We start from the raw sequence: 21019 nt of genomic DNA on the forward strand, positions 1-21019 counted from the left end.
ATGATCTTCAAAGTAAAGAAACTTCACGCTACAGGCTTACTTAACAAATACGAGTCCAAAAATATTCAAACAATTTTAAATTAAATAATGTATCCCAAAAACCCAGGAACTCCGCGTTTACACTATTTCCATATTCACATTTACATATATACAGATAGAGAGAGCATATAGAGTGAGAGTAAACGACCTCAAATTGGCGGCTGATTAGTGTGAAAATTGTTGGTTGATATTTCGAGATTGGAAAGAACAAAGTTAGAGAGAGAAAATCCAAAGGTGTTTCCGTTTTTTTCTTATTTTTTTCTGTTGAATTGATGATTTTCGATCGAATAGTAGCACCTGCTGACTCAAGATTGTATAACAAAAGTAGGGAAAATAATGAGGACGATGGGGGTAAATTTGTCAAAAACTGAAAAGTTTAAATTTTCGATGCCGCGTTGAAGGCGGAAGGAGCGTTTGGCCTTTAGCCTTTTTTTCTTTCTGGGCCTCTTTCAGCGACGTTGTGTTCGCGAACTTTTTATTTATGAGTCCCTCATTTATTAAAGTTATGTTAGCGCCATCCTTAACTCAACAAAAATGGAAAAATGTCAAACATTAAAAAGTCTATTTTTGTTTCCACGTTTTATCGATAGAGTTTGTTTGATGTAAATTTTTTGAGTATAAATTTTGCGAGAATTATTATTTTTTGAATGTGTTATTAAAAGAAGAAAAAGTTATAAATTGACGAATAAAATTATTTTATTTGAAGAATGCATAATTAAAAATAAATTTTAAATGATTTCTATCAAATTGGGATATAATTCTAAATTGATTCCAATATTATCTAGACAATGTGTGGTTAGTTTGGGAATCACGTTCATAAAGACATGTTTAGCTGACTGAAATATCAATTATTTTCCAAGAGCTATAGTAGGTTTTCCCTATCTTTCAAATTGATAGGTAAAAGCAAATATTAGTTTAATTTAATCCATGTTTGGCCCCATTCTTTAAAATTGTTTTTAACCACGTACTTGATGAAATTCGTAATTTTTATCAATTTTTTTAAATATATTTTGCATATAACATTTTTTTACTGTGGTGATCGAGTTGAGAATCACATGCGAGGGCTTCGAACTCCTCGAACAACCTACATCTCATCTTTAAACCTCGATGATGAATGCACGAAGGACGCCGATGAATACAATCTAAGTACATTCATGGCCACGAAGAATTACCTTGAGCCACCCTTGAGGTGCTTCCCTGGATCCTAGCATCTTCGGGGTCCACTACGTTAGCACATCCATGATGTCGGCCTTGTGCCCCGACATCCTTAAAAGATTTTGGCCTCCTAATGGTCTCTCCCTTTCCAAGGTTCTCTAGCTTAAAAGGATTCAACAACTATAGTCCTCATGTTATCCTACCATGATAGTCCGACACTTTTAGTAAATCTCCAATGTTTACCCGTTCTTAGTACTCTTACGTTCTTCAAGACTCTTGAGTAAATAAAACGTTGGGTGACCTAATCCTATTAGAGCTGTATTCCTTATTCTATAAATACAAGGTCTTTGTTAAATATTCAGATATATTTTTACATTATAGTTCATAGCCTTAAACATATATTTTTCCTTTTCACCACCTTAATCATCGAAGGGACGACGACGACATATCTCGATACCTTTGTTACAAGTTTTGGAAGTTATGCTCGTGCTCAAGCTTTGTTATTGGACTCAGATTTTCATAGGTGCAATTTTGTATATAGCATCAATTATGAAATATTATATATATATATATATATCACCACACAATTCTTGCCGCAAGGTGCTTGATGGCATTAAACATATAGAACTTGTTTGGGAGGGATTTTTCACCCAAAAAATTTAATTTTTTGATCGTTATTTCATTATTTCAGTCGTAAAGTTTGACTTCTTCTCTCAGAGGTGATCCCCACTTTTCTCCTAACGATCACAAAATCAATTCTCAAAATTACTCCCAAACGGGGCCATAATTGTAAATTCGAGGAGTTGTAGAGCAAGGAAAGAGATGCAAAGATAAAAATAGGGATGCAATGACACAAAGGACATGAAGAGATAGGGTTGAACGAAAAATTTGTCAAACTGTAAAATCAAGTCAAATTGTTGATTTGAAATCATTGGTTAGGATTCACGTGGACTTGATGAAAACTCAATTTGAATAGGATCAAATTGCTGAGATATTGTTTGATTTAGATTTCGACACGTAAAGATCGTTTGAAATTTAACAATATCAGTTATACAGAATAAAAATATACATCCACTTAATTTAAAGAAATTGGTACTTAGGATTTGGGCTATTAGTGAGTAAATATAGATTATATTGTATTAACGTAGTTGAATTTTGTTATTGCTATGAGTAAAATTTTGTTTCTTCAGTCTCCATTTTATTAAAATTGATTTTTTCCCAAATTCAATTTTAACCACATATTTTATATGATTCACAACTTTTATCTGATTTTTAACTATATATTTTATCAACTTTTATCAAAATTTACAAAAATCTAACTACATATTTCACCGACATTTATTAAAATATAGTAAAAATATAATTTTTAGCAAAATCAAATAAGTTACGTGTTATTTTTATAATAGAGCTTATATTAATAATAATGTACAGTAACATCTACGTTGAGAATGTTACATTTGATGCATTGTATTGAGATTTTAAACAAATATTTCTATTTGATCTTGTTTGAAATATATATTTTTAAGTCGCTAAGTAGTGGTTTGAAAATCAAATCGAATCGTAAAAAATGGTTTGATTTGTTTCTGTGTGGTTTGAAAAATTTCAAACCATTGTATATGATTTGATTAGATAATAGGTAAAAACTCGACTAAATCAAACTTTGTTCATTCCAATGAAGAGAGATGAAAGATAAAACTAAGATAGAAGCTAAATATATGAGAGAGGGACATGACATGGTGAGAATACGAATTGAAGAAGATGATGACATCACAAAATATGCAGTGACAAGAAAATTACATTCTAAGATATCAATTTAAAAAATATATTTAAAAAATGTATTAAATTTTTAACCATATGCTCATAATATATATATATATAAAGAAAATTTTGAAATAATTTGTTTAGGTTTAATAGATTCAGGATGTAGTCATTGTGTAATTAATAAAAGAATCATACCAGAAAAATATATAATAAAGTCAAAGGAACCTATAGAAACCCAACAAATGGATGGGAATTTTTATAGTTACCAAGATATCTTAAAACCAGCAAGAATTAGTTTTGAGACTATCATACTTTTTTCTATATTTTGAATTCTTTCATCATAAATAGTTAATAAAACTTTATTTCCTAAATTTTTTCTCATTAATCCTTTAATCCCTATTACTATTAATCCTAGATGCATAAATCTAAAATTCTTTTTTCTTAATTCTTTTTTAGATTCTTCTGATATTAATGATAATTGTCTTACTTGACCATCTAAATATTGAATTGATACTTCTCTAGTATGTTTAAAAAATTGGGTTCTTGATTCAAAAATTTCCCAATTATATAAATTTTCTGGACTAAGTAATTGTAGACCATGAGTTTGAAATCTATTATAATCTTGTTCAGGATCTATAAGTTCTTCTATATTCTGATTATATTGAGGCTGTCTATGTAAAATTCTTTCTATTATATTTGTACTTATATTAGAAGTACTATGTCTACCTCTATCATATGGTTCTGAAGATGATCCTACTTCTCTAATAGTTCTTGATCTGTAAGGAAAATTATTCATATTTTATAAAATGTTGTAGATAATTTTCTAGTTATTTTTTCTTTACCTGTATTTTTTAAACTTAATCTATCTAACTTATTTATTATATTTTCTACTTCTTGGGTTGGTTTATTTTAGAAATAATAAATAATTCAAAAGAATTTAATGCATAATTAACTGCAAGTAATTCTAAATCTATGCTACTTATATTACCTTTTTTTTTATAGTTTCTACTATTATATCTTACAATTTTTTCACTATCCTTATCTGCATATTTATTGGGTTTTGCAATTAAAATTGTTCCCCATCCTGTTATACTTTCATCTGTTTCTATAATTAAATAATCTGTTTCTAATGGCATAGATAATTTAGGTAAGTCTTTTAATTTCTCTTTTATTTTTTGGACTAATTTAATATTTTCTATATTAAAATATCTTTGACCTTTTGGTGAAGTTTTCCCATATAAGGATCCTGCAATTTTTCCTAAATCTTTAATAAAGGGTCTAGCATAATTAACTAATCCTAAAAATTTTTGTAACTGCTTAAGGTCTTCAAGTTTATCTGAAAAATCTAAAGCTTTTTGAGCTATATGAGGTTGTAACTCTATTTTTCCTTTTCCTATATTTACTCCTAAAAATTCTATATATTCTTTAAATAAAAATATTTTCTTTTTATTTATAATTAAACCATGTCTAATAAATTCTGAAAAGAGAATCTGTAAATGACCTCTATGTTCTCTCCTATTTTTACTAAATACTAAAATATCATCTATATAAACTATAATAAATTTATTATGCTTACTAAAAATACTATCCATTTTTTTTTGAAAAATACTAGGGACATTTTTTAATCCAAATGGCATAACTAACCATTCAAAATGTCCTTCTGGGCTAGTGAAGGCTGTCCATTTTATTGAATCTAGGTACATTTTTACTTGCCAAAAATCAGATTTTAAATCAAACTTACTAAAAATATTACAATCTTGTATCTTATTTATTAAAACTGTTTTATCTGGAATATTATAGGCATCATCTATTGTATTATCGTTTAATCTTTTATAATTAATTACCATTCTACTTTTTCCTCTAATAATTTCTGAATGTTTTCTAACTATAAAAGCTGCTGATCTATGTGGACTTTCTGATTTTTTAATTACTCCTAATTTTAATAAATCTTTTATATGCATCTTAAAATCTTCCTGATCTTGGTTTGTAGCTTCAATATTTTTTGTTTTTATTATATATTCTGAATTTTTTATTTTTATTTCACAAAAAACTTTATCTTTTTCCCAATATTTTAATACATTTTCTCCTAAAATTTCTAATTTTTCTAGTTTACTAATCATGTTTTCTATATCTTGTTCTGTTACTAACAAATTATATATTTTTTCAATTTCTACAAAATCTAAACATGTTTCTTCTTCTTCTTCCTTAAAGTTTTCATAGTATTCTTCTAAAAAGTTTTCTAATTCTTCTTTTTCTATTAATTGACATTCTCTTTCTTTACTACACTCACATTCTTTTTCTTTTTCTTTAATCCCACCACGCTTCTCAGCATACTCTGATGGAACAACATACTCTGATGGAATAATCTTAGTATAAGTAGGTGCACAAATTGTAAATATTTGTAATTGCATATAATCTTTACTGACTATTATGCTACCATTATCTTTTAATAAGAAACTTAATCCTAAAATTAAATCTGTATTTAAAGATAATTCTCTTACCCATACTGAGTCTTTAGGTAAACTATATTCTGTACTTTTTCCACAATTAGTCTCAAAACTAATTCTTGTTGGTTTTAAGATATCTTGGTAACTATAAAAATCCCCATCCATTTGTTGGGCTTCTATAGGTTCCTTTGACTTTATTATATATTTTTCTGGTATGATTCTTTTATTAATTACACAATGACTACATCCTGAATCTATTAAACCTAAACAAATTATTTCAAAATTTTCTATTCTAACATAACATTTTACTTTAATAATTTTTAATTTTTCTGAATTACAAAAAACTTGAACTAATTCTGGTTCAGGAGTAATTTCTGGATTTTTTCCTTTTTTATTTAATTCCAATAGTTCTAGTTTTTGTAAAATATATCTTTGCATATCTTCTAAGTTTTCTATTCTTTTTCTTAATATTTTTATTTCTGATAATTCTATTTGAANAGTATTAAAGTAAAATGTTATGTTAGAATAGAAAATTTTGAAATAATTTGTTTAGGTTTAATAGATTCAGGATGTAGTCATTGAGTAATTAATAAAAGAACATACCAGAAAAATATATAATAAAGTCAAAGGAACCTATAGAAGCCCAACAAATGGATGGGAATTTTTATAGTTACCAAGATATCTTAAAACCAGCAAGAATTAGTTTTGAGACTAATTGTGGAAAAAGTACAGAATAGAGAAAAATAATACAAGCTCTTTGTTTCTTGGAAACATGTTCTAATTTTCTCTCTTCCCCGAAAGGGAAATTCTTAATTGTTTTTATTCTTAGATTTGATAATATCCTACAAAAAAATTTTATGTTTTTTAAACTACTGATGGATCATTCCGGTAGGTATGTTTTATTGTTCTAAGATATGGTACTAATAATCAATATTAGTCCCAGATCTTTAAAGAACAAATGTTATTTTTGAGATTTTTGCTTATGAAAATCTCTTGTAAAGTTTTATGTTTCATGCTGAGTATTCTTCTATTAAATTTTCTAAGATAATATCTTTTCTTAAAAAGTTGACAATTTTCCTTTTATCATATTTTCTTTTGGTCTTTTCTCTAAAATTATTACCATAAGTTTGAGGTGTAAAAATATCTTTACAAAATTTATAATCTGTCTTTTTTAGTTGATTCTGGATTTGAAATTCAACACATTTTTCTTCTAAACATTGCATTATGAATTGTGTTCTTATTCCTATACTCCATAAATGATCTGGTCTTTCTATAACATTCTTATTTTCATTCCATCTTTTTGTTATTTCTAATCCTAAGGGGCCTGGTAATTTATGGAATAATTTTTTACCTAATTCTTGATTAAAAGTATTACCTGATATAGAAACAAGATAATGATATTCATTTAAAAATTGTTTAACTTCTTTTCCTTTAGTTCATCTATTTAGACTAAGTTGTTCAAGATTTCTGATAGCTTTATGTTGAATTAATAAATGTCCTGTATTTGGATCTGCTCCTGTTAATAATTCATGTATCTTACTAACAAAGTTATAAGGATTATTTCCTAATGCTACTAATGCTTCAAATTCTGTTTGTTTATCTTTCTTAAAAGCTTCTCATGTAGGTTTAGCACTTTCTCCCAAAAATGTTTCTAAATATCTATACATTTCTAATGATTCCATATTATTTGCTAGTCTAATATAATGTCCCAATATTGTATTCTTCCATACTTCTATTATATTATTCCAAGTTTGAGGATCATGTGCTGTAATATTTAATATTTGTGGTTTATGTGGTGTCTGAAATTCTATTTTAGGTTCTAAAGGTCTAACTTTTCCTCTAACTATATAATTTCTTTCTTTATCATTATAATCTGTATAAGGTATTCTATGAGGATAACTACCTATTTATTGATATTGTTCTGGTTCTGTTTTAATTTGCATAATTTCATCTGTTAATTCTTTGTAATTACTATTCTCTGAAATTTCTGTTTTATTATCAATTTCCTCTATATTAATTCCTACTCTTATATTTTTACAATTATCATAATATAAATATTCTTTTTCTCCTATTTGTTTATTTAAAAACAAGTGATCTTCTAATTTTAAGAGTTCTGTGGGAGATAATTTAATTTCTAATTCTTTAGGATAAATAATTCTATCTTCTATTTCTATTTCTACTGCATTAAGAAATTCTTCAGTTTTTTGTTGTTCTTCATTATTATTATTGTTATATTCTGTTTCAGAATCATTATTTCTATTTATATGACTATAATTTCGAAACCTTAAACTAATTCTTCCATGTAAATCTTTATATGTTATAGCTTCTTGAGGGGCTAAAATTGGTTCTTGAGTTTCCAAATTTTTTTCTAAATCCCATTCTAATCCTGCTAAAAGTTCTGAATCATAAGTTTTAGACTTAATCATTTTTATTCCTTTACTACTCATTAAATTTATAACTTTATCTATATATAATTTGTATTTTGTTTGAGAATTATTACTACATCTTCCTAAAAATCCTATACTTATTAATACATTTTCTCCTGAAAAAACATCTTCATATCCATGTGTTTGGATTCCTATTTTAATTTTTTCTGAAAAGTCTTTTATAGTTAATAAAAAATCTGGATTACAATATATAATTCCATTATTATCATTCATATCTACCTCTGTACTAGCTATCATACTTTTTTCTATATTTTGAATTCTTTCATCATAAATAGGAAATAAAAGAGGGGGGGGTCCTGAAAAAGGTTAGTTTTTCAAGGATTATAAGGAGATTATAAGGAGGTTAAAAATCAAATTATAAGAATCCTACTCAGTACTCTTCTTAATTGAAATATCTTTTGATAAGATAATATCTTTTTTTTTTTTTTTAAACTTTTCTTTAAAAATAAAATATGTCATCTGAGATATATGAACTTGGGCCTAACTCCATTTTTGCAAGGACACCACTGGCACTCCCTTAACAAAAATTCATAAAACAGTGATCCTTTTCCCCTTTCTATGCGTTTCACTAGCCTTTCCACTAGGCCTTTACGCTTTGAAGGGTCACTCAGGATTTATTTTAAAAACAGTTTATACTTTAACTTAGAGTTAAGACATGCTCTTATCATATATTCAGCATGAAACATAAAACTTTACAAGAGATTTTCATAAGCAAAAATCTCAAAAATAACATTTGTTCTTTAAAGATCTGGGACTAATATTGATTATTAGTACCATATCTTAGAACAATAAAACATACCTACCGGAATGGTCCATCAGTAGTTTAAAAAACATAAATATTTTTTGTAGGATATTATCATATCTAAGAATAAAAACAATTAAGAATTTCCATTTCGGGGAAGAGAGAAAATTAGAACATGTTTCCAAGAAACAAAGAGCTTGTATTATTTTTCTCTATTCTGTGTGTTTACACATGAAAGAATAACTTCTTATATAGGGAAGAAAAAGAAAGAAAACGCGTTTTTCAAAAGTAAAGAATCTTTGCTTTTTCAAAAACGTCAAAAAGAAAATAGTAAAAAGTTTAATTGTCAAATCTTACTTTATAAAACAGTAAGATTCGTTACAATATTTTCAAAAAGAAAACAGTAAAAGTCTGTCTTTTGTACAATAATTTCTGAACTTTTTTGAAGGTTTGCCAAATGTCTCTTTTCCAGCTAAGTCTTTCTTTGTAGATCTTTCTTGAATCCTTATCTTGTCTCATAATTGTGTCGGCCAATGCTGTCTAAAGATGCTCCTCCATCAGTATAGCCTTCTGAATTATTGTCTTCTTCTGTATTATCCTCATAATTTTCTTTAAGATCAATTTTCTTTTTGCCTTTGTTTTTCTTCTTTATCTGCAACTTCTTCTTCTTTGAGGTCTTTTGTTTAACTTGTTGATGTAATTCTTCTATTTTATCAAACATTTCTTTCAATCTTTTTATATCTGATTGAGTAATTTGCTCTGAATCTTGTGATGATTGAAATGATTCTGGTGTAAGATTAACTGGACTTTTCTGTTTTAAATCTGTTGGACTAATCAATCTAGTAGCAGAATTTACAGTCTGCTGAGTCTGTTCTTCAGTAATTTTATTTTCTGTAACAGGATTTTCAGCCTGTTGAGTCTGATTAAATTGAAAAGTAGGAGAATCAACAGCCTCCTGAGTCTGTTAGGCTTTTGGTAAGTCCAGAACCATAAACGGATTTGTTAAGTCTTTACCAGCTACCGTTTGAGCTGGACTAGCTATAGATTTTTTGGGCTCTATAGTACCAGAAACTGACTGAAAATCTGAATTTAGAATTTTTATTTTAATAATTTCTTGTTCTAGATCAGAAATCTTCTTTTGTAAAACTAATTTTTCTTGTTGTAAAATCTGATTTGATTCGTTTAAAATTTTAAAATTTCTAGTCATGCATTCACAATGTTGACAAAAATTTGAAGAAAAATCTAATGGCTGATCTGAAACATTTTTTAATGAAGGGACTATAAAATAATTAATTCCTAAATGCTTTCTACATTCGTCTAATGCTTCTGAGACTGAATAAAAACCTTTATATAAAGGGTTTGGAAAATTTTTTATACAATCTGATACTTCTATCCAAGTATGATAAACTCCTGGAAGTCTGCCTTGAAAAACAACGTAACATTTAAATTTCTTATGATCTTGGCTAAAATGTTCTGAAAGAGCATTTAAACATGCTAAAAAGTATCTTTGATCTTTAGGATTTTTATTATAGGAAATCCATAAATTATCTAAAATACATTTTTCTGATTTTGAAATTGAAATATGAGATAATGTCTTAAAGCTAATATTACTATTTGGAAAACAAAGTAATTCTACATTACCAAATCTTAACTTGTCATGAGTCTGTGCTAAATTAGTCTGTGAACTTGAACTATCAATTGTTGGCAATCTTGGCCTAGGACCTCTTGGTCTTTGCATCTGCAAATTCTAAAAGAAATAATCAATCATATTCTTTATTTTTAAATATTCTACTTAAAATATCTGCTATCTGATTATCACTTCCTTTAATATGTTCAAAATTAATTACTAATACAGTATTAGTAATTCTATCTATAAAATTTAACCATCTTCTTCTATTACTTCTTTTATTTTCTAATTTCATTTTATTAACAAAACTTACTATTGCTTCACAATCTGTCCTTAAAGTAATTTCCTTTTTAGAAATAATAAATAATTCAAAAGAATCTAATGCATAATTAACTACAAGTAATTCTAAATCTATGTTACTTATATTACCTTTTTCTTTATAGTTTCCACTATTATATCTTACAATTTTTTCACTATCCTTATCTGCATATTTATTGGGTTTTGAAATTAGAATTGCTCCCCATCCTGTTATACTTCCATCTGTTTTTATAATTAAATAATCTGTTTCTAATGGTATAGATAATTTAGGTAAGTCTTTTAATTTCTCTTTTATTTTTTGGACTAATTTAATATCTTCTATATTAAAATATCTTTGACCTTCTGGTGAAGTTTTCCCATATAAGGATCCTGCAATTTTTTCTAAATCTTTAATAAAGGGTCTAGCATAATTAACTAATCCTAAAAATTTTTCTAACTGCTTAAGGTCTTCAAGTTTATCTGAAAAATCTAAAGTTTTTTGAGCTATATGAGGTTGTAACTCTATTTTTCCTTTTCCTATATTTACTCCTAAAAATTCTATATATTCTTTAAATAAAAATATTTTCTTTTTATTTATAATTAAACCATGTCTAATAAATTCTGAAAAGAGAATCTGTAAATGACCTCTATGTTCTCTCCTATTTTTACTAAATACTAAAATATCATCTATATAAACTATAATAAATTTATTATGCTTACTAAAAATACTATCCATTTTTTTTTTAAAAAATACTAGGGGCATTTTTTAATCCAAATGGCATAACTAACCATTCAAAATGTCCTTCTGGGCTAGTGAAGGTTGTCCATTATATTGAATCTGGGTGCATTTTTACTTGCCAAAAACCAGATTTTAAATCAAACTTACTAAAAATATTACAATCTTGTATCTTATTTATTAAAACTGTTTTATCTGGAATATTATAGGCATCATCTATTGTATTATCGTTTAATCTTTTATAATTAATTACCATTCTTCTTTTTCCTCTAATAATTTCTGAATGTTTTCTAACTATAAAAGCTGCTGATCTATGTGGACTTTCTGATTTTTTAATTACTCCTAATTTTAATAAATCTTTTATATGCATCTTAAAATCTTCCTGATCTTGGTTTGTAGCTTCAATATTTTTTGTTTTTATTATATATTCTGGATTTTTTATTTTTATTTCACAAAAAACTTTATCCTTTTCCCAATATTTTAATACATTTTCTCCTAAAATTTCTAATTTTTCTAGTTTACTAATCATGTTTTCTATATCTTGTTCTGTTACTAACAAATTATATATTTTTTCAATTTCTACAAAATCTAAACATGTTTCTTCTTCTTCTTCCTTAAAGTTTTCATAGTATTCTTCTAAAAAGGTTTCTAATTCTTCTTTTTTTATTAATTGACATTCTCTTTCTTTACTACACTATATATCACTTGGAGAACATCATTAAATTTAGAGAGTTGAAATTTTAATTTATTCCAACGAGCTCTTTATATTTAACACTTAATTTTATTACTTCCAAAAAAATTTATTATTTTTTTCTATATTTTATTTTAATTAACTATTCTCTAGACCATTTATTATTTTTCTACATTGAAAATTGAAATATTTTGAATGCATTTAATCATAGAGAGTGATTTTGGCTATCTAAGTTTTAAGAGTATCTCCAATAAACTATTTATTTTAAAGAACATATTTTGTTATTTAGAGAATATCTATAATTTTAAAGCAAGAGCTCTTTATATTTAACACTTAATTTCACTATTCTCAAAAAAAAATTATTATTATTCCATTTTTTATTCTAACTAACTTTTCTATAGATTATTATATTATTTTTTTACATTGAAAATTGAAATACTATAAATGCATTTAATTATAAAGAGTTCGTTTTCTAAATTAAAATGTTAATTTAAATAATCTTTTAAAATATAATTTTAAGAGTTTGACTTTTTAAAATGTAAAATTCTAGTTACGGCTTGTTTGGGAGTGCTTTTTTGCCCCAAAAAAATGATTTTTTGATCGTTATTCACTATTTCAGCCATTATATTTGACTTTTTCTCTCACAGATGAACCTCACTTTTCTCCCAATGATCAAAAAATTAATTCTCAAAATCATTCTCAAACAGGCTCTTAGCCTAATCTTTCTTTCCCCGCAACTTGGTACCTAACAAATTCGTCAAGCCAAATCACATTCCACGAGGCGCATAAGAGCTTCTAATGGTTCAGCCATTCATTTTGCCTTTCCCAATCTATAGAGATGTCATCATCACTGGAAACTAACATGCAACTCCCCAACGGCAACTCCACTACCGATGGCGCCTCTTCAGCTGCAGGATTCGGCGCTGCCGCCACCACAATTCCATCATCAAAGATTGGCCAACTGGCTGAGTCTTCGAAACTGGAACATCAATTCCTCGGGGTTCCCTTCCAGCACTACAAGAAAACGATCCACGCCAACCATCGTGTCTTCGAAAAAGAGGTAATTGCCGTCATCTCCGGTGTAGCTGAGGCAGAGCCGGTCCTGTGGCTAGGCAAATGAGGCCTGTGCCTCAAGCCCAAAACCATAGGGGGCCTATTTTGGCCCAATTTTTTTTTTTTTAAATACAAAACTAAGGGAAAAGAAAATAGTTTTTTTTTCATTAATTGTGAGATAATTAAGATATTTGTTTGTTTTTTTAATGTTAAGTTTTAAGTTGACGATATGTTGCATAATACACCGTTGAATTTTTCATTTATGTTGATTTTGGGGGGCCTAATTTTTGGACTCTACCTCGAGCCCCAATAATCACAGGACCAGCTTTGATCTGAGGCCACGGATTCTAATCTCTCCCGCGAAGACGTTGTTCTGCAACTCAATTCTCTTGTATCCAGATTACAGGGCCTCAAAAGGAAGGTATTATATTCTCTGTTCATGTGTATGTGTATTCCAAAATTTGTCTTTCATTTCCATATTCTTATTGGGTTTTTAGTTTTATGTTTATGGGCAAGGAAAAAAGAGTAAAGTTAAACTCATGTTCGATTGTTAGGAAAATAATGTTACTCGTACATAATGATTTATCTACGGATACAGATGATGTCTCAAAAAGAGAGTTGGAAAGTTATTTTTTTATTTTTTCCTTTTTTTTCCAATTTGGTTGAGAAAAGTTTGACATCTAACCACCTTATGTGTACATAAATCATTATATCAAGTCAACCCTCGGAACATAATTCAGTGGTGCAAAAGATATGAGTAAAGTTATCTCATGCGAAGCCGCAACGTGAGAGTTCAATTTCTGAGACATACTTTGGACTCCTTGTAGGTCCGGTGTACAGACAGCTCTTATTTTCTAACTTGCTGAAACACATCTCACGTTTCACATCCTTCATAAAACTCTAGGGTAAGGATGAGACGGTAGGGACCCTCAAGTTTGGGGTTCAACCTTTTTTTTTAAATCATTATGTCAAGTCAAAGGAAAGGTATAATAAAGAGAAGTTTAATTCTCAAACGTCCATATTCTTATTGGGTTTTTGCTTTTTGTTTCTGTGCAAGAGAAGAATAATAAAGAGTATCATGTTTAATTTCTAGATATCTAGAGTGGCTTTATTTACTAAACTGAAATTCAAGGGACAAAGGATCATTTTAGGCTTGTGCCTTGAATGCGAAATTGAATTTACAAAAGCAAAAGAGGAAATTACATAAAACCAGGCACTTAAAAGTTCAAATTCAAAGTTCAGGGATAAAATTTATCTATGCAAACATCAGGTATTATATATAGTTAATTCAACCAATTCAATTAAAAACCCTAATCAATTCCCCAAATCAATCTCGTCACTTCCTTTCTCATTCATTTCTCTCTCCATTTGACCACAACTCTAGTGCCACCGACCACTTTCCGGCCACCTTGGCCACCGGACCCAACCACCAATAGACTGACCTCACTGCCCTCTACAACCTCCACCTAACCACCGGCTACCAACTCGCCGAAATTTGCAGAAAATCACGGCCAAAGTTTCGAACTGCTGCATTCTATTTCAACCGGATTCTCCTGTTCCGGCGACACCCATGGTCGCGGACCACTGTCGGCCAATAGCCCACATCCAGATGATCCCAAACATGGTCACAATTCATCCTATAAGCCACCCAATCAATCGAAATTGCAGATCTCCTGTCCGCCTGCGCTGCCCCCTGAAACGCAGCCTTTTTCATCCAATTTTGGTGGCTCCGGCGATACCCATGGTCACGGACCACTGCCGGCCAATAGCCCTTGCCCAGACGATCACAGCTATGCTTTTAATTCATCCTGCAATGCCCCCAATCGACCGGAATTTAGCTTCAAAGTTCAAATCGCGACGACAATGGCGTGGTTGTGATTGTGTGTGTGCGTGGTGTGGGGTGTATGTGTGCGGGTGGGTGGGGTGACTATTCCACTGTGACCTTAAAATTCGATAATATATGACTAAAAAATAATTTGTGACCAACAAATTTGTAAATATGTGACCGATGGATTAATTGTGACCTATAATTTTTTTTATCTGTGACCAATGAAACAATCTGTAACCTGTTGAATTTTTTATTTGTGACCTCGACATAATATGTGACCAATTAATTTTATAATATGTGACCAATAAAATCATTTGTGACCTATAATTGTATATCTGTGACTATTAGTTGTGCAACTGTGATCTTATTATATTTAAATAATAAATATATTTAATTAATTAATCAATACCTGAGTTCTGAATTTTTAAACTTGAGACTTGAGAATTGAATTGTGTCATACTTAACACCTGATTTTTGAACTTTTCCCAAAGCAAAATTGTGTAACGAAGGTTCAGCAGAAGGGAATTTCTTTTGTTCATTTAATTTTTCTTTTTATTTTCTTATTAACTTGCTTAGTTTTTTAGATACTGATAGGATATGTGGAGATGTTATAACTTGGGTAATTCAAGATATCCACACTTCAAAGTGCTAAAATAAAATTAGCTATCTTTCTACTACATTAATGATAAGAGTAATTAATTTGCATGTAAAACATAATCATCTATATAATTTAGATATCATGATTGCAAATTCGTCCAAAAATTTAAATTTATTTACTTAGCCCCCATTTGTTCTCCATTACTTTTCCATTAAAATGAAAAATATTACCGTTATCCATCACATCAAGCCACCAAATTTGAATTTCTAACTCTTGTGTGAGGCCCATAACGATTATATTTTTCATTATCATTTTTACAAAAATGGAAAACAAACGCCCCTTATAGCAAATAGTACTTCTACCGTTTGAACAATCAGTTGGTAGAGGGGAGTCGATTATAACATACATTGATCAAGATTTAATTATCATTAATAAAATTATTAATATTTTTTTATAATTATATATAAGATACATTCAATATTTTTATCATATTAATGAAATAAACGACGTTGTTTTGCCATTCAACACAGAGAAATAATATTGTTTTGTACTGTAATTGTAGGTAAAAATAGATAAAAAAAAAAAAGAAATGGAAAATAAAACCAAAAAAAAGTTATTATAAATTTTTTAAATTAAATTGAAATAATTAAAATCAAAATTAAATATTAATTAATTAATACTGAAAAAATTATATTTTATCATAATAAAACAAAGATATATATATATATATATATATATATATATAGGGAAATAGGAAAAAAGAATCCAGTGAACATATAGAGGGAAAAAGGAAAAAAGAATCCAGTGAACTTTAGTGAGAAGAAGAAATAATGGGTGATTTGTGTGGAAAAATGAAGAAGTAAAGAGGCTGTAGTGTTTGAAAATGGAAAAAAGGTAAAGAAGTGCTATGCATGAATTGAGGAAAAGCAAAAATGTCAGAATCACGAAAATAATTGAAATCAAAACGACGTCATTTTTAGTCATATGATTGAAAAAAATTGTTATAGTATGAAAGAATTCACTATTATAACTATAGTACCTTCTCATTCCATTTTTTATATAGCACACGTTTGATTCTCATTCTTTGTAAAAATTACTAGTGAGACGCACGTGCCATAATGTAATTAACTATATAATCGAGTAGATACAAAAAATATTGCCCTCGTTTGAGCCTCATTTTTGTGAAGAATATGAATTTTAGAATAGTGTATTGATAGAAAATGTGTGGTTAAAAAATAAGGAAATTTTTTTTATTTGCGTATAGTATTATTTTATTGAAGAATGTGTAACTGAAATGATATCAAATCACTGTTAAAAAATCTATTTTAGTTGAAAAATGTGGCTCAAACAAGGGCATTATGTGTTATGCATTGATTACGTCAAACTTAAGCACATGAAATGATTATAGGCTACAAAATAATATTAAGAGATTTGATTGGAAGCTAGTGCGTTCTCTTTGCTATTTTCGGACCGTTTTCTGTTTTCGATTTTCCAAAATGGCGAAAATGCATTCTCTTTCCCGTTATCCAAAATGCGTTTTTGAAAACAAAAATAAAATTGTACAGAAATCAGAAAACGATGTTTTTATCATTTTGGACGTTTTCTGTTGAAAACTTGGAAAACTTCAAAAAGCGGAAAATGCATCCATTTTGAAGACTCCCGTCTCTACCTCTCTCTCTTGCCTGGAAATGGTTTGGACAGAGAAGATGCAGTTCCTCGCGACGTGGTTGATGGTAGTGACCTATTCATCGATGAATCCAACTCTCCAGCTGTGTTTATTCAACAGCGAACTCGGACACTGCAACCTCGATTTTCAACGTCGGCGACACGACTCACGACCGCGGACCACCAAACCTAGCATTGCCTCATCATGGCGCAACCAATAAACCCATGGGTCATGACCAATTTTGAACCAATGGGGCCGAATCAAGCCAGGCGGGTAATCTACTGATTTGTGGATTTTTTTGATTTTCTTATTTTTTGATGTGTCGGTTGGTGCAGTGTGGTGACTGGTGCAATGGTGGTTGTGTTGATTTTGGTGGTGGCGACCGCAGTGGTGCTGTGTGGTGGTGGTGGTGGCGATGTCAGGCAGTGGTTGTGTTCATTTCGGTTGGCATTAGATTGGTGGTGCTAGTAACAGTGGTTGACGGTTCATGGAGGTGGCAGTGGGGTTGATTTTGGTTGATTTCTGCAATGTTGATGGTGGCGACGGTGTTGTCTGGTGGTGCGGTGTTGTCGTCGTGGTATAGAAAATTTCAAAGTAAGCATGCTTTCCATTTTGTTGTTTTGAGAAACGGTTTTTCAAAATAACGAAAAGAACGTATTTTCAACTATTTCAAAACAAACACTCAAAACACAAAACCCAAAACGAATTCAAAACTCAAAATATAAAACTGAAACACAAAGAGAACGCATGATTGGTTTCCATTTTCATTTTCAAAAAGATTTTTAGTTTTCCCCGAAAACGCTCATTTTCCGCATTTTGAGCGTTTTCGACATTTATAACTGAAAACGCTAAAAAGTTATTTTGTGTTTTCAGTTATAAATTTTAACTCGTTTTCAAAAATACGTTTTTCAAACGACGGACCAAACGCGTTTTCCGCGTTTTCGAAAATGGAAAACGGAAAATGGGCCGAAAATGACAAACCAACCACGACCTTATTTTCTAGGCTTGTTTAATAGGGACAGATTACTTTTGTATAGTAAATAATAGCAGGCACCGCCCAATACAATTATCTTATCTGACTGACAATTTCCTATTTGATGAAGCGTGAAACTCGTAAAAATGATAAACAAAGACATCTAATGATAGGTGGCAAAAATAATATAAAAAGACTTGTGATAAGGTAGCACTTGAGCATTGATATCAAATAAGTAATAAATACTTGTAAAACAAAACCTTTTTTCCAATAGGTTCTAATGAGAAGCAGTAAGTATCCATTGATTGCTGTGCCTGGATGCATCTTATTTTGAATCCTATTCAAAATGAATTGATGTACTTCATAGGATCTTGTATACACAGTGATAGGTCATCAAAGAAGGCTCAAAAACCGCTACAATTGTCACTATCAACCAGCGTGAATTAAAGAATGCATCTTTGGAAGAAAAAAATCATCCTTCATTTTCATCATTATATTCAACTCTTCAATAATTGGTCCATTAGATCTACTAAGTTGTGAGGGGTTGACGTTCAAGAAATCCAGCACACGGATCCATAAATGAATTGCTAGTGGAACAAAAAAAGCTTGACTCAAACATGTTGCTAAATGGATGTGTGAACAAGGGGTCATTAAGTGCGTCATTCCTACAAAAAAACAAAAAACAAACAAACAAAAAAAACCCTTGACATTAAGCTTCTTTGGCCACCAAAGCCACTGAAACAACCGAAAGCGTTACCAAAACCAGAGAAAGGATCTCTGCCTCCCTCCATTTTCTTGTTGATGGTTGCTTAAAAATTGGAATGACAACTTACAAATATAAAACAATAATTGTAGAAAAACTTGTAACAATCAGGAAAATGTCATCTCTTACAACGACAACTTCATTATAACACACATTTTCTTCTTTACCTTTTTACCATCAAAATCCTTACAGGGCTACACAACATTCCATGTGCAAGTCTAAGTGAATTTTGAGGTACTATTATAAGTTCAATATATCCATGAAATAACTCAAATTTCAAATTATTCACTTGCTTCAACTACTCATGCGATGGATGTGAGAACATCAACTCAATTCCTGAGGGCTTTTGAGTAGCCCCAAGTATGTTTACATTCAACCCTAGCAAATCTTTGCCTACAAAATGCAGCACATAGTAGCTGAGTATCTGAAGTTCATTTTACTAACATCAAGTGCCTAACAAAAATATATAATTTAATAGTCTGTGCCATTCATATCTGTTTCAACTGTTATGCTAGATTGGAAACATATAACAAGCTTTAGAGTTAACAATTAGTTTGGATATATAAAACTCCAAAGCAAGGACATAAATATGTATTTTCTATATCAACAGTCCTCAAAAGCATCCAAAAATAGAAATTGATAGATGGCACTCTTAAAACTTAAAAATATTCATGGCAATCGTGGCATAAGGAGAGAGAGGGGCTGATTAGTTTGAAATTTATCATTATCCATTTTAAATATTGCAAACCAGAGTTCGGTGAATTTGTGTTACAAGATCTCATCTTACTCTTCAATTCCTACAATTAACTTGCTGCACTTCTTTGATGGAGAGTTATAAATTTAGCATATTAAACATCATGGAAAATAAACTGAAATATTAATTCTCACATATTTTCTTTGAATCCAGTGAAAGGGGGAAAACAAATCACAGGTAAATTATCAACTTACGCCGATATGACTATTAGGTATCCCATTGGTAGATTCTCAACATATTTTCAAAAATAATGGCCCATCATGAGGGAAGTGGTCAAGGAACTCATAGCATCGCTGCCCAAATTGACGATGATCCTGCAAATGTTAGTATCAATTAAGACCTATCCATATTGACGAAACTTGAAAAGAAAGTACAAACAATGTAATTTCTTGCAACATAGCTTTACATTCTGGGCCTACAATTATACCAGCACTTTTTCCCTTTAAAGTTCGGCCTAACAACATACCTAGCCTCAAAATCACGTGTTACAATCCTTTAATGCAACCTTTCAGTTCAAACAACCGAATTCTTTTTCCAATTCACCAAACATATTTCCAAAAATTTGAACTGAAATTCGAAGGACTAAGAATATGTGGAAACTCCCTGGCAGTGGAATCATTAGAAATTCCCAATGATGTGAAGGGCGTTTCTGATTCATCAAAAATATTTCAAAAAATTGGACTAAAATTCAAAGGACTGAGGATGTGTGGAAACTCACCGGCAGTGGAATCATTAGAAATGTCGTAGGATGCGAAGGACGTCGATTGAGATGTTAAGTTAAGGTGGCGAATGTTAACGTCGGCCAATGATACAAAGTGGACGCCAGAGTTTTGCTTGGCTTACAGAATCCTTATAGGAAAGACACAATCATGTGGGCCCGCAATTTTGTTGCCAATTTTTTATACACGTGTGGGACCCAGCTTCATCTCTATTCTGGCACTATTCTGTGAATCTCTATCCTGGACATTTAGATTAATTCTGTGACTAATGGAAGCGTTGAGGTGACACATCAGGGGTGGAGCTAGTGGTGAGGGCTTCATCGAAAGAAAGGGAAAAGGAACGGAAAGGAAAGGAAAGGTACGGGAAAGACTGTCAATTTGGTGTGTGAAAGAAGTGAGCGTGTTTCATTTGACCCTTGTATAATCCAAAATGTGTCTTGTTGTAGAGAGAGAAAAAATAAAAAAATAAATAAAAGGGCACACATCCATAGAAATAGTGCCAACAAAAACTCCCCCTTTTAATATAGCGGGATATTTTTAAGAGTCATGCTACTTGTACAATCATTTCTTACAATGTTGATTAACAATTATACTTGTCAACATTACATTCATCCATTTCAAAAATTGTTTTTAAAATTAATGGATCAGATTTGGACAAAAGCAATGTTGTCATCCATTATTATCAACAACAATTGTACAAGTAGATTAATTCTATTTTTAAAT

At 29.9% G+C, this 21019-nt stretch overlaps 1 protein-coding gene and 1 long non-coding RNA gene across 3 annotated transcripts in view; both read right to left on the reverse strand.

Moving 5' to 3' along the window:
- LOC111407348 (early endosome antigen 1-like) overlaps nucleotides 1–438 on the reverse strand; it is a 6478-nt gene extending 6040 nt beyond the window's left edge. The window contains exon 1 of the mRNA XM_023036772.1: nucleotides 188–438. The gene's annotated coding sequence lies outside the window, so the exon portion shown is untranslated. The remainder of the gene's footprint in view (nucleotides 1–187) is intronic.
- Nucleotides 439–18257: 17819 nt separating this feature from the next.
- Nucleotides 18258–20644, reverse strand: LOC111407349. 2 transcript variants are annotated; one of them, XR_002705094.1, is made up of 3 exons: nucleotides 20296–20644; nucleotides 19772–19891; nucleotides 18258–18725 (listed from the first exon to the last, which is right to left on the reverse strand). It is a non-coding gene; the product is annotated as an uncharacterized LOC111407349 (long non-coding RNA). The 2 variants fall into 2 exon arrangements; XR_002705093.1 differs by lacking the exon at nucleotides 18258–18725 and adding an exon at nucleotides 18733–19216.
- Between the last annotated feature and the right edge of the window lie 375 nt (nucleotides 20645–21019).

The sequence above is a fragment of the Olea europaea genome, chromosome 13, assembly GCF_002742605.1.
Source record: "Olea europaea var. sylvestris chromosome 13, O_europaea_v1, whole genome shotgun sequence".
NCBI classification, from domain to species: domain Eukaryota; kingdom Viridiplantae; phylum Streptophyta; class Magnoliopsida; order Lamiales; family Oleaceae; genus Olea; species Olea europaea.